Source organism: Cetorhinus maximus, chromosome 16 (assembly GCF_964194155.1).
Source record: "Cetorhinus maximus chromosome 16, sCetMax3.hap1.1, whole genome shotgun sequence".
In the NCBI taxonomy this organism is placed as follows: Eukaryota; Metazoa; Chordata; class Chondrichthyes; order Lamniformes; family Cetorhinidae; genus Cetorhinus; species Cetorhinus maximus.
In genome coordinates, this window is record NC_135894.1 from 4,875,920 (window position 1) to 4,890,796 (window position 14,877).

Here is a 14,877-nt window from a genome sequence, read left to right on the forward strand (position 1 = left end):
GCAGCTGCATAAATTTCTCCCAGGCTATACAATTTTTTCCAGTACTGACATTGTCTTCCAAATTTAGACAGACAATAGAGAATTTAGCGTGAGTGATACTCAGTTTATTCGAATTTAAGTCATGATTTATATATAAGGAGTTGGATGCTTACAGAATACATTTTAACGCACCACTGAAGCTAAACTAATGTATAAAAAGAGCTTCAGCGGAAAACAGATATGCCCGCAAGTGTAAATTTAACCACTGTCCAACTGACTGCTCTTCAGCGTTCACAGCGCAGCATCAGTGGGCATCAACAAGGCGAGCAGTTCAGGTCGATAACTTTTCATCACAACTGAAGAAAAATATAAATATAACAATTTTTAAACGAGTAGATTGCTGGAGGCGGTAGAATTTACAAAAGCGAATATCTGTGAAGGTGGATTGCAAAAGAGTAAGAGTTTACTGAAGGAAATGCTGAATAAAGGTGTAAGGTTAATGGCAAAGAAACAAACAATGTATCCAAATGAGGTTGTGGATGGCTGCATAGCAACTGACCGAGTGTAACCTGATGGAATAAAGAAAAAGTGGTGATCAAAACTAAACTGCAAAAACCAGCAGGAAAGAACATTGAAGCAGATGTTATAACATTTAGATCAACCTAACGAAGTCCGAATAAATCATTTGGATTTACGTGCCGAAAAGAAGAAACCCGGATGAATCAATATTACTTTTGCAGGTTAATGCATAAGGAAGTACTTTGACTTATTACCCGCGACAGCTAAGGTCAAGGGAGGGTATTGAGTAATTTATGTTTCTTCACGTTATGCGGGGGCGAGGGGTAAATACTGGAGATTTTTAATGACGAATTTGCCGACTGACTTATTTACCGCCCTACATTTGTGATTCACACAATCTTGAAGGTTACAAGAAATGAAATTTATTGCATTCAAAGGGATGATGTCACACTTTCCCACAACAAATTACATTGTTTATGCACTTGCAGAATCTATCCCTACCCCTTTGTGTATTCTCATTGGAATTTCTGCAGCATAATATCTCGCCGAAATAAATGCAATCTCCAAAGCTTTATAGGCCCAGTGCAGATTACTTCTTAATTCACTCTGCATAAAGCCCCGTAGCACGGAACAGCGATGTTTGCAGCAAAATACTGGGCTACGAATCAAAACGTTGCATTACAAAGCTGTGCCACATGATGGGACCATGCCTCATAGATGGGAGATACTGAGTTCAATTCTCAGTGGTGCGTCCATTCGTTTGATTCAATGAATGTTTAAACTGAACCAACAAAGGTCAAAAGTAGCATTGAGAATTATGTGTTAATATAAAGTAGCCGGGTGGGATCATATTTACCTTTGGATGTTTCGAAGGCCTGGGATAGATACCTGAGTAGCAACAGTTATCACATCGCATGGCACTGGTGAGGAAAACTGCTCGTTTGTACGAGAAATAGATTTGTGAAATGATGCCAAAGATAGGCTGCCCGTTTGCCTGCCCCTGAATGAAATGCGCTGTGGAGGGTGAGTTAAGAAGGAAATGTGCACAAAGAAGGGTGTGATGCCTCTTGTCAGACTGTGGAGGGAGCTATGGAGCCTGAACGAGCTCGCTTAGCTCATTTGGTAAAGCATCAAATTGTTAATCTAACGGTCCAGTGTTTCAGTCCACGTCTGATCGCTGATTTTAGATCAAGGTATTCACTTCCCATGAAACGGCAAAAAAGGGAACAATGTCCGCTGAATTCTTCAAGGACAGAGAAAGAGACCAAGATGATTCTTCTATTTGCATAAAAAATCGTCTGGAAATTGTGATGGGCTCGGAATTTTCTAAAAACATCTTTCTAGATTTCCAGCTACACTAAGTATGAAAAAGTGTGAAAAGTGCTTCCTGACTTTTCGCTTGGTCGGGGATCATTGTTAAAAACATTTGAAGATTCAACCCTATTCTTACCGCCGGGAAACAGTTCTCCTTATTTAACTTAGCAATTCATTTTAACTGGATAAAATCCTCCATCAGATCACGCTTCATTCTTCTTACTCAAGGGAGGAGAAAAAGGAAGGACCCCAGAAAAGAATGAAGTGCAGGGTGCCTAGGAGGAGGCTGGGCAGTGACAGTGCTAAATTGTTCTTTTAAGTGTCAGCACAGAACGTACGGGCGAAATAACATCCTTCTGTGGTGTAACCATTTTATTATTGTGTCAGTTTGGAACTTGTACTCCGAAAATACCCACAAAGCTTTGGAATCCGACTGGTGAATCAGCACTCCTTCCACACCAAGGTCCGTATAATCTTATTTGTTCCTCTGGGTCGTGCCTGTAAGAACATAACAAATAGCAGCAGTTGCATCACGTACTCGTCTTGACTTCTCAAGCTTCTCAAACTTCTTGGGTGAACTTCCTCAATTACACGTACCTGGACTATCCCATTATGTCAATGATTCCCAGAGAGCCCCTGGAGATTTCGATTTCTGTCTTTAAATTCCTCAGGCCTCTTGTGTTTGGAATTCAGAAGATTCCAAACCGGTTGAATGAAGAGATTTTTCCACACCTCTCGGATAATGGCTGACGCCTTCTCCTGATACTCTGGCCAATAGTGCTAGAATCACGAGCTTTAGGAAACATATTTCCAACATCTACACTATCAAGACCCAAAACACGATATATCCTTCAATGAAATCCCCTCTTATTCTTCGAAATTTGGTACGAATCTATTTGCCCCATGGAGCTAGCACTGGTTGTTTCAGGAGTCAAGCGCTCTTTCAAAGTAAAGTTCTCCATTCCCACCTTGATGCAGCCCAAAAACAAATCTACAATGGCGTATGCAGCAAATTAGTGGGATACAATTCAAAACTTCTCATTAGAGCCTCGGATGCAAGGTGGCTCCGTGCGATACTTAGTTAAAACGCCTGTTCTGTAAATAGCAATAGCTGAAATCCAACTCCTCTAATGCTTCTATTCATGTATAACTTTAAATAAGACCAAGTAAGTCCAGAAGGAGCCTGGATTTTTATTTGGGGTTATGCGTAAGGAGCATTTTGACTTATTGCCGGCAATAGCTGATGGTAATGGAAGGGATTGACTGATTTATGTTACTGCACGTTATGCAGCAAAGAGTTGAGAGGGACATTTGCTGGAGTTTTTTAATGAAGACCTTGGGCTGACAGATCTATTTAGACCCCCACACTTTGTGATTCACCCGATTTAGTTATTCTAATGAGCTTCCTAGCTTTCAATGGAATGTTATCACACATTCCCACAGCAAAAAGCATATGAACACGTTTACCCACTCGCAAAATCAATCTCTGTTCCTTTGTAGCTTCCATTTCCAAGTTCTGCAACTTCAATTCTCGCTGAAATAAATGCAACAATCTGACGGTTGTGACGTCTCTTTCCCATGGCTGCTCTGGGAACGCTGGCGGCCAGGCCCTCGAAAGCCCAGTTTGCAGAACATAAAACTTTCACCCTGAGGTGCAGGGCTCCAGGACCTATTTATGCTCGGCATTTTGGTTCATGATGTCCACTCCCAATGAAAATACAAAGAAAGGACGTGCAATATCCGCTGCATTCTTCAAGGAGAGCGGAAGATACGGAGACATTTCATTGATATGCAAAGAAAAAGAAAACAACCATATCGACATCGTGGTAGCTTCGACCATTTTAAGAAATTTTTCTAGATTTAAATCTACCCTAAGTGTGAAAATTGCTTCCTGACTTTTCCCATGCTTCGACTGGACTTTATCGCCAAGGATCAGTACATTAAAATGTTAAAATTGAACAGCATTCTACCGCAGGGGCGACAGTTGCTCTGTATTTGACATAATAATTAACTTTACCAGGGTATAAACCTCGATCAGATCACCCCTCATTCTTTTGCACTCAAGAATACATAAAAGAAAGAAGCTCTGAAATGAAAAACAAATGTGGAGAGTCCAGGGAGAAGCCAAGGGATTGACAGAAAGAGGATTTCTCGTTCAGAGAACCACCAGAGACTGGCAAGGCCAAATAGACCCTTGCCGTGCTCTAGCCATTCTATGATAATACCACTTTTCGATTATCAAACCTGAACTCCTACGCTAACCTTCCAAACTCCGGAACCACACTGGTGAATCAGCACCACTTCCACTACAAGATCAATATCTTCCTTGTGATTCCTCTGAGTAGTGTCTGTGAGAACAGGAGAAATATGAGCAGGTATGGCATCAATTCCACGGCTCCTCAGAGATACTAGAGCTTCCAGGCATAAGTTGCTCGCATAAGCTGCTCTTCCTGAAAATTCTCATTTCGAAAATTGTTTGTCTGTGAGACAGAAGTCAGAAATTTTTCATGGCACAAAAACCAAAGAGTGTTGTAATTGGAATAAAACATAAATATTTGTAGAAGGCACTATTTCAGCCTTAGCTGGTGCATCTCATCTAGTTCTGGGCGTTGCACTTTAGGGAGTTTGTGAAGATGTGAAGTATGTTGGAAAAAGTGAAGAAAATATTCACGAGAATGGTTCCTGGGATCCAACAGTCAAAATTACTTTGTTTTACTCTTTCAAACTCAATAGAAATTTGCCCAGGATGTTTTCTTATATTCCTAAATTTCTGCACGTATGCACGAACTCATATGCACTCAAAATAGCCTTTTTTACTACATCATAATTGACCGACATTTCTTCTGACAGCAAAGCATGACCTCATGTGCTCTACCCACGAACCTGGATTGCAACAACAATGTCCAGTTTTCCTGTGGCCATTTCATCTGTTCAGCTATCTTCTCAAATGAAATAAAGAATGCTTCAACATATTTTCCTCAAACTTTTGAATAGCTTGTATAAATTTAAACTTCTTCCCATTGGGTTTTAATTTAAAAGTTTTTTCATTATCAGCCCTTTCCATAGAATCTACCAGCCTCTCAAGCCGATATTCCCTGGGTCCTTTCTTTATTGTGTCTCCCATTGTCAATGTTTCCTTCTGGAAATCAAGTTTTCGGTTTTCCGTTGCTTTTTGAAATGATCTCTCTTTTCCCCTTCATTTATCTGCTCCCTCTAGTAGCAATTTATTCATTTTCAATTGTTTTCCTTTTCGTTTGCCTCCAGTTCAAGTTTTCTCAGTCTCTTTTCTGGTTCAAATTCAAGCCTCTTCATTTTAAACTGAAGTTTCAGTACTTCCAGCTGTTACTTCTAGTGTCAGGTATCACTTCGAATTTTTAAAGTTATGCTAAACCTCCAATCATATCTGCTTTCTTACCGCCTGCACGTAACCCCAATTGTAATTTTTCTGTCAATTCCAATGACAACTTTATTACCTTTTGTAAACCAGCCAAAGTCATAACTTCAACTCCCAAACTAGTCTCAGCAACTGCCAATGCTATATTGTAACCTCATCACGACAAATTTCCTCACCCCAACTCCTGAATTCAAAATGCTTCTCGTACTCATAACCTTAAGATTCACCAACTGTAAAAAAATCAAGGAACTTCGAATATATCCCACAAAGAGCTTACAGCTCTGTTATAGCACAGCCGATGATGAATGCTGAGTTGTTTAATGCCAAATGAGAAATTTGAAACAACTGCCATAGCTTGTTTTGCAATTTGTATAAATTTTGAGATGCGCGACCTGAATTCAGTTGTAATAAAATCACAACGTATTATACATCTTTACAAAGCTTGATTAAAAATTTATTAATGGAGCAAATTATTTTAAATGCATGCATAGATCTACAAATTATACGATGATAACTTCTAAACCCACTACTCAATCTAACTCCCAGTTACACTTTCATTAAGGCAACAGTAAGACAGATAGATTGTAAAATAACAAGGCAAAGGAACATGGTACTTTGAACACGTCGACTTCCAAGTGAGTTTTCTTAGTTTCTGTCCTTTGAAGGCAGCAGCTTGAAGCATGGATACTGAAGGCTTTTTCACACACTTGTAAGATCTTGAAAATACCTTCCCTTGCACAGAGCCCTTATTCCTTATTTATACATATCTTCGTCTTGAAATGCAAATACCCAATCGTTCACTATGTTTTGGGCTTTATCTCCCTGATAATTAAAGACGTCTCATAGCACTAAGATTTACAAGTAATCATTGGGAAAAAAAATAATAATTCAATTAAGTCACACACACACAATAACACACACACACACGCACACGCACATACACACCACACACAGACATATGTAGACACAGAGACACATCGCATGGAACATGATTCAGTGAGGTCCATACAGAATGGCCTTCTTCTGCTCCCCAATATGCCTTCGATTCTTGGGCTGTCAGCATAAAAGTTACAAAATCGGCCATGTGTTATTCCCCAGTGAGTGGGGAAGTAAAATAATTAGTCCTGAATCTTGTGAAGTACAATTCCAACTATGATTAAACTCGACTTAATGTCTGAAGAGAACTTCAGGAAAGTCGACCTAAATCTCATCCAATTTAATAGGTATCAGCTCCTCTCTTTTTGGCTGCTGTGTGGATTACAAATTTTTTGCCAATGGTTGAAAAAAAAAGGAAAACAATTCGGAAAGGTTCAGCACCAAAATCCAGATTAATACTCCGTGACCAAAACATAATCAGCGATGTTGGTGTAGTGTTGAGCATAGCTGCTTCCCAAGCAGTAGACCCGGGTTCGATTGCCGGCCATCGTTGTGTTTCACCTTTAAACCAGTCAATCCGAAGCTGCATTTGCTGCCCGTTTTAGAATTATATAGCGCAGAAACTGGCCATTCTTGCTTTTGCCGGCCATTAAGCACCTGTTTATTCTAATCCCATTTTCTAGCACTTAACTCGTAGAACGACCACTGTATGCTGTGGCGTTTCAAGTTCTCAGCTCAATTCATCTTTACTTTCAAATGTACGCGGGTGTATTTAAACTTAAAATGCGGTCCATTTTAAGATTTTATTCACGTTTGATACTTTTTGTTAATAACTATGATTTTCCGTGAACCGCAGTTTGAAATCAGAAAGGAACAGCGTTAACGTTTCGAGCCGAATTTAAGTCTACTTCGGAACCAGCAGAGCTGGAAATGTGACAGGTTTTATGCTGTTGACTGAAGTGGGGAGGAGCTGGTGGAGCAGAATAGAACTGGTTTCGATTGAATTCTGAAAGCTGTGAAAGAAAGCGACTTTACAGCGTCTGGCTAAATATTTCTTGTGATTATTATGTTAAATAAAAAATCAAATCAAATTTTCTTCAGGTGATACAGTTGGTTCCTGCAGCTTTGTAAATTGTCGAGTTAAAGGTCAGCCAATTGCGGCCTGTAGTTTCCCGTGTTGCATTTGATGGCCAGAGTTTGGTTTAACCCTGCCTGGGTCTCGCCAATTCCTGCTCGGGTTGGTCTCTGAAGCGGGTGTGCAGCAGACTCGGTATTAACAGTTCTTGGGTTACAGATTGTGCTGACAACTCTTCAGAAAATGTATATTGATAACTCAAATGTCATTGCACTGCCTGACTGTCTTTGATGACCATGTTGAAATGATTGTAATATTCATTGATTGTATTGAAGCACGTCGTGATCTATGTGTAAAAGTTGAATCTGATTGCACTTTTTTTTTTGCTGGCGATTTAGAAATGTTTTCTAATGTTCTTTCAGATATTTTATGAATAAAGTATATTTTTAAATTAAAGAAAAAAGTCTTCAGAAAATCACCAGGACCAAGCAGACAAATCGTCCGGAGGGAAACTCCGCGCAAACAGTTGGCTCCCAAAGCTCCCCGGCCGGGAGAGCGCTCCAGCCCCGGGCCGATTGAAGAAGCCTCATCGCTACAAAGCCGGCACTGTGGCTCTGCGGGGGATCCGCCGCTACCAGAAATCCACTGAGCTGCTCATCCAAAAATTGTTCTTCCAGCGCCTGGTGCGGGAGATCGCTCAGGACTTCAATGCAAACCTGCGCTTCCACGGCTCGGCCGTCATGAACCTGCAGGAGGCCAGCGAGAATGACCTGGGGTGGGGCTCATTGAGAACATCAGCCTGTGCACCATGCAAGTGAGACACCATCATGCCCAAAGACACCCAGCTGGCCCGCCGCATCCGCGGGGAGCGAGTCTAAACCCCGGCTTCAACACCAAGTGTAACAACGGCTCTTTTCAGAGCCATCAAACTGACAAAGGGCAGAGCTGTGACCTGCCACTGCTGAGACCAGCATTTCCCCAGCCCGTAATTAGACTTTACAACTGATTAATTTTAATAACACCCAGTGCTTTGTGAGGCCATTTCAGGGGGAAGTTCAGAGCCCTGTGTCTGGAGTCAGATGTTGACCAATCCATGGTGAGGATGGCAGATCTGTAACCAATGATCTGTGTCTGATTCCGGTAATGCGGCAGCTCTTTAATTAATGGAGTGTGAGTCTGATATCTGACCTAGAATTCAGAAACAGCCTCTCCAGTACCTGCCAGGCCCCAGATCACAGGTTTTCTTAGATTAATGTTTAATGTTGCTGATTTATATAGAATTGTTGTATTCAAGCACTGTTTTTCAGAAGGGGATATATGTAAACAGAAGGTGTAAGGAAACAAATGCGGTTAAATGGAATTAAGCGACTGGGGTTTGTATGAACTGATATTCGCCCAGTCGGTCAATGGGGCTGAAGCGGGTTTACTTGATAAACTAAGGGACAGACGTGGCCTCACCCGCGGGTGTTCTGCATTTTCTGAACTAATACTGGTTAAACTGGCCGCTTTAATTCAATTACTCTGGAGAATTGAACAATGTTTCGGATCCGGAGCTAACAGCTGAACCTCACACATGGAACCAGGTTAATCTCTCAGTTAGAATGAGGAACCAGAACAGAGCGGACTGTCAGTGAATACAATAGATCTGGTCACGGTCTCAAATATCGGAATTTACTTCCTAACCCATTCCACTCCGCTCATTTTGGTATCATTTAATGAGTGAAATTTTTCGGATAGTAACCAGCCCTTTCAGAGAGATTGTGGGTAGCTCTCAAAAGAGCCTTTGGGCTTTTTCAGGTGAACGTTTCTCTACTTCACTTGCCCTTGGAGCTCATAGCGCTGCTTTACCCGGGCATCAGCCCGGCCTGGATATTAGGCAGCGCCCCCGCCCTGAGCGATGGTGACACCTCCCAGCAGCTTGTTGAGTTCCTGATGGTTGCGGACGGGCAGGTGCAGTTCTCCGGGGATGATGGCGCTATTCTTGTTGTCCGGGGGCCGCGTTACTGGCCAGCCCGAGGATTTCAGCGGTCAGATACTCGAGCACAGCAGCCAGATTGACCGGGCCTCCGGCACCCACACGTTCAGCATAGTTCCCAATTCACAGGAGCCTGTGAACACGGCTCATAGGGATCTGCAGCCCAGCCCGGGATGAGTGGACTTGGCCTTGGCTCGTGTTTTCCCGCTACTAGTTCCCGTTCCGAACATATCCAGTGCCAAACTTTTATAGGGAATAACCATTTTATTCAGTAATTACTTTTCTTATCAACCGAGAACTGCTCTAATTGGTCGCTCTTTAATACACCTCATTGGCCTATATTTTCCCCAGATCTGATAACTGGGAAACAGAAGAGGTTTAGGAAAGGAGAGGTTTACAATAGGAGAGTTTTAAAATCATCAGTGTTCTGAAGAAGAGTCATTCGGACTCGAATCGTTCAATCTGCCTTTCGCTCCACAGTTGCTGTCAGACCTGCTGTGTATTTCCAGCATTTTTTTTTGGTTCAAACAAACGTCAGAGATTTAAAATCCGTTCTCTTTATTTTATTTTATTCAGCTCCTTTTGCCTCAAAACACAGGATCTGTTTGAATTTCCTACAAACAATGTGGTTCATTTTGCTGTCGCTTTCTAATTTAACCCGGCGGGAATAACTCCACACTCACAACATTCCCTCAACTGAAACCTCTTATTTCACTCTTCCTACAAGAGACACATGAGACATGAACAGACGCCCCTATTCCCAGACACTCCTGTGGGATTTCAGCCAGAGCCGAGCCCTGGGCCGAGCTGTCAAACTGTCCCTATTCCGCTCTGTAATAATCCCGCTCCGGACTGGATCACTGCTGACAGTTGCTGAAAATTAGGAGGTCAGTCAATGAACATTTCTCGGACAAAATTGAGAGAAAGAGGGAGCTGAGTTTTTCCAGCATGTTTTGCTTTTGTTTCACAAATCCAAAATCCACAGTATTTTGCCTTCAACAACATGAAACAACACCGGAGGACGAATTGGATCATCCACTCAGCACTTCTGGCTCTAGATTTCAACAAATACTTTAGCCGTAATTTTTCACTGATGCTCTGTGTTCCTCCATCATTGAAGGTCAGGGTATTTGTGGAGCCTCTTCCTCCAGTCAAGCAGCTGTGTTTTCAAGATGGTAAACCTCAGCGTGCGTGTGGAAATGAATTCCGCGATTTGGTGTGTTGCCACAAAGCGACATAATGTGAATGAGAAATAGCAGAAGGTCAGGGATAGGTCATTGTGGGACAGAGGGGTTAATGGTATACGATTGGGAAGCGGAACAATTACGGGTGATTGTGTAAATTCAACCAGGCACCTGCAGCCCCTCCAAGCTGTGCAAGCATCGAGAGGCGCTAAAGGAGGACGGTGTGAGCGGGGTGTACAGCAGCAAACGCGAGTAAATCTTTCTGTTTGCGAGGTTTGTTCAATTCCACTTTTTGGAACAATTAAAAGAAATATGTAATTCACATTTTGCAAAACCTCAGTGTGGGATTTGAGCCCTTGTCTTTCAATCGTTAGCTCCGGCGTTCTGTTTTAAACAGGCAGGGAAGTTTAATTATCCTGACACGGCCCTGTCTGCCTTCGACTCCCAAGTGGTCTCGCTCTCTGGCCCCTTCCCTTGTGTGAAAAATTTGAAGTTATTCAGACATCGGTTAACTATTAAAATTTAAAATGATACATTCCTTTGATTCTCTAATGTGCACAATCTACTGCATCAACACAACAATCTACAGAAACATTCATCTATTTCATTTTCAATCTCTGAATGATCACTAAAATTCCTACAATAAAGGCATGTCTAAATTGGAACTGCTTCTGACCAACTGCCCAACACAATTGTTGCCACTTTGCTCAAAAAACGGCTGATCAATTCAGAACTCAGAATTGCATCGTTAGGATAAAGACATTTCCAAAAAAGTGAACCATTGCTTCAAACACGGAGATTGAGCTATTTTGATGAAGTGCTCAATCATATCAGACAGATTTTCGGCGGTGGGGTCAGAAAGAGAGAGGTGGAGGGGGGGTTGGGGGGCGTCGGAGATATAGATATAGGGAGAGAGAGATGGAGGGAGAGAGAGGTAGGGGGAGAGGGAGAGAGTCAATGTCAACTCCATTAGTGCACATTGTGGGTAAAGTCCTCGTTCTCCCTCTCTCTCTTTCTCTCCCTCGCTCGTTCTCTGTCCAGCATATCCCCCCTCCCCAACCCCCATCACCACAACCTATCTTCCAGCGTGCCATTTAACTTTGGATTACTTTGTTAACCTATTCACTCTCCTCATGTTTCCCTCCAAAAAGACATCACTTCCCAGCATCAAAGCTAACTTGTCGTGTGAGTTTCCGTTTCACCAGATTGCCATGCTCTCTTGAAAGCTCTTAGCATTCGCATCACTCTTGACTGCTTTGAAATTCATCCCTGTAAACCCAAGTCCAGGTAAATAATACCAATGTTTCAGAAACAGAGTCACTCTCCTCCAATCTGATGAACAACCGTTCACCACTGTACAGCTTCCTGCCAATTACTCAATGCAGCAGCCACACTCTCTGTGCCTCTTTAATCTCAGCAACATATGTCTTGCTAACTAATAAGCTATTAGTCACAGCTACGCACTCCCCATGAGGCCATTTTTCCCAGATCTCCGGGCCTATATTGCGCCAGCAGCAGCGCAACACAAGACTGGTACAGCACTGGTGAGATACAGAGAAAAGTTCATAATACTCAATCTTATCCATAATTCCCAGGGCAGATTTAAAACAGAATCATAGACAATTACAGATTGGGAGGGAGCTCTTCGGCACAATGTGTCAGCTCCTAGCACCAAGACGATTCCCATTTTCCATCTTTATTTCGGTAGCAATGCGGCTTACAGGGCTTCGGGTTCTGATCCAAGTGTTTTTTAAAAGCGAGGAGCGTTCCTGACTCAACCATACTTTCAGCGACTGAGCTCCAGCCCGCACCACCCACTGAGCAAAAAATAAATGCTCCCCAACTTGAAAGAACTCAGATTGCTCTTCCATAGCTGCAGTCTGTAACAGAAGAAAGGCCAAGGCATAATGTAACTAAAAATGTAACTTTCGTATAAATCATATAATGGTTACAGCAGCGATGGAGGCCACTCAACCTGACGAACCTCCGTCAACTTTCTGCAAGAACGATCTGGCTGTTTCTACAGCTCGAACCTTTCCTTTCTCCCTCTAAAAGGTTCCCCTTCAAATTCCCAACCAATTTCTTTGTTAACAACTTGATTAAGTGTGCCTCGGCCACACTTTCAACTATGTATGCCATTTCCTAAACTCTCACTGCATCATAATAATATTAATGATGATAATAATAATAATAATAATAATAATAATGATAATAATAATAATGATAATAGCAATAACATTATAAATAAACATTTTCATGTCGCCTCTGGTTCTTTGTTTATCACCCTTAATCTGTGCCCCTTGGTTCCTGTACCTTTCGCCAATGGGAGACGTTTCTCCCGAGGTGCTTCCTCTCCACCACCAATCTCAAATCTTAATTTTAAATGGGAGTCGTTTTAATCTTTCGAATGAAAAGAAATAAAATGAACGATCATAGCTAAAGAGGGGGATAGTGAGATTAGCTGGATTGTTCTTCAGATGAGGCAGCACTTCCCGATGAACGGAATAGTTTCCTCTGTGCGAGACAATTCCGTGATTATATGGCCCTTTTCCGAGCAATATTCTCTTCGTCCTCAGACGTTTGTGTCCAATGTGCTTTGTTAGGTGCCGTTCACTCCAAATCTCCTGAGCTTTTCAGTCCGGTCTTTCCATGCGCAATTGGCACAAGGCAGATAGAAACAAAGAGGAAGCTGGGATTTTAGGGGAGAAATGTTTCAGCCGATCTTCTAGCCATTGGAAACTTGTCGCCGGAGAAGAAGTTACATGTTCCACAAAAACTTAACAAAGAGTTAATGTAAGGAACAGGATTTGAATTAAAATGGGCTCCTGAGAGATAAACGTTTTCTCTTTGTTGGAAAAGTAAAATGTTTGGTCAATTCCCTGAAGGGAGGGCCTGGATCATGATTCAGCCCAAGTCGCACACTGACTTTGAAAGCCCTCACAAAAATACAAGGCAGAACTTTTATAACAAATACATGTCACCGCTGACACGGAGACAAAATGAGAGCAACATGGTATCAATTTAAGCTTTAGAGATTATTGGAATGTCCCAGGCAACTTGACAGGAAAATTAGGTCCAAAATAAAAATGGCACGGGCATGGATAAGGAGAGGGCAGTGCAGATGACCAAAAGGTTGCACAAATAAATTTGGTTTAACGTGCATCTTGCAGGAGGAATGAAAGAATATGAGATGGAGACGTGAAGGGCGGGATTTCCGAGTCCTTGAAAACAAATAAGCAAAATTTAACATGCTCCTGCAGAGGAAATTACCCTTCATCTCAGTCTTAAATTGGAGTCCCATCATTTAGAAACCGTGCACACTAGTTCTATATTTTCCTCCACATATACACTGTTCTGTGACGAAAAACACGCATGGTAAAAGACCATTAAACGTTCACAAATGGGCTGCAGACACAGGGAAAAATCGGGCCCTGCACACAGCAAATGCATTTTCAAGAGAACACAGGGTTAAGCTTTGGCTCAGTGGGTAATAGAAGTGTGACCTATCCTGGCTTCCGTTCTTCCGAGGGGAAGGGGGTGTCACGAAATGCAAATACAATGTAAAGTCGGAAGCCACATTTCCCAGGGAGCGTTTGGGCCTTTCACCCACGCGAGGCTGGGAAATAGCCGCTCGTGCATATTTGGTGTTAAACTGTCTTTCGGCCGTGCGCACCACCGAAGAAGGTAAAGTTTGCAATAGATGAAGTGGCGCGAAGCTGCACGTCATGTGACCTGAAATGGAACGTCACTGTGTTTAGTGTCCAAGGAACAGGACAGAGGAGGGAGGCTGGGAGTTGTCACAGAAGACAGTCTCAGGCAGTAACTAAATCAGTGACTAGAAAGAGGTCCCAGTAGAAAAGCCCAGACATGGAAAAGACAGCGACCAGAAATAGGTCCCATAATTCAACATAAAAGAATGAAGGAGAGCTAACGGCCGAAGTTAAAAAGAGAGAGAGCCCTGAGGAGCAGACCTGAACTGAAACGGCCTTGACAGAATCCCCGAATATCCGAGAAGGAAGCCGAAGTTTGGAGAATCCTTACTGTCGAAGTATTTGAAGAGTGGCGCTCTGTTTAGCATGTCCAAGGATCTGAAATTGTACATGCAAGGTGAAGTTTGATTGTACTCGGAACTCCAGAGGAAGGGAGTCTCAGAAAATGAGTTGGAAACCATGCGAGGTGGGCCGTTGTTCCAGCCATTCGAGTGGGAGCGACATTTGTATAGAAGCCCAATGCGTATTCTTGAAATATGGAGAATAAAACCTTCGCGAGAAAATCAAACTATCAGTGTGACTGTTTGGTTCACAATGTGGCAAAGGTTTCGGTAGCTTATTGATAATTCCAGGGAATCTGCTATAGTATAATTGTCATTTCTTTTGCAGTGTGGTTTGACTGACCACAGTTCGCCAGTTAATTCAAACGTGTCTCATATTACCATGAATTTTAAAGTATAAGATAGGTGCTGAATATTGCTTCTTTTTTCTGAATTTGTATTAGTCTTGAATTATATTGCTGGGGTGAGGGGCTGGGCAATAATTGCATAATCTTCTTGTGTTAGTATTGG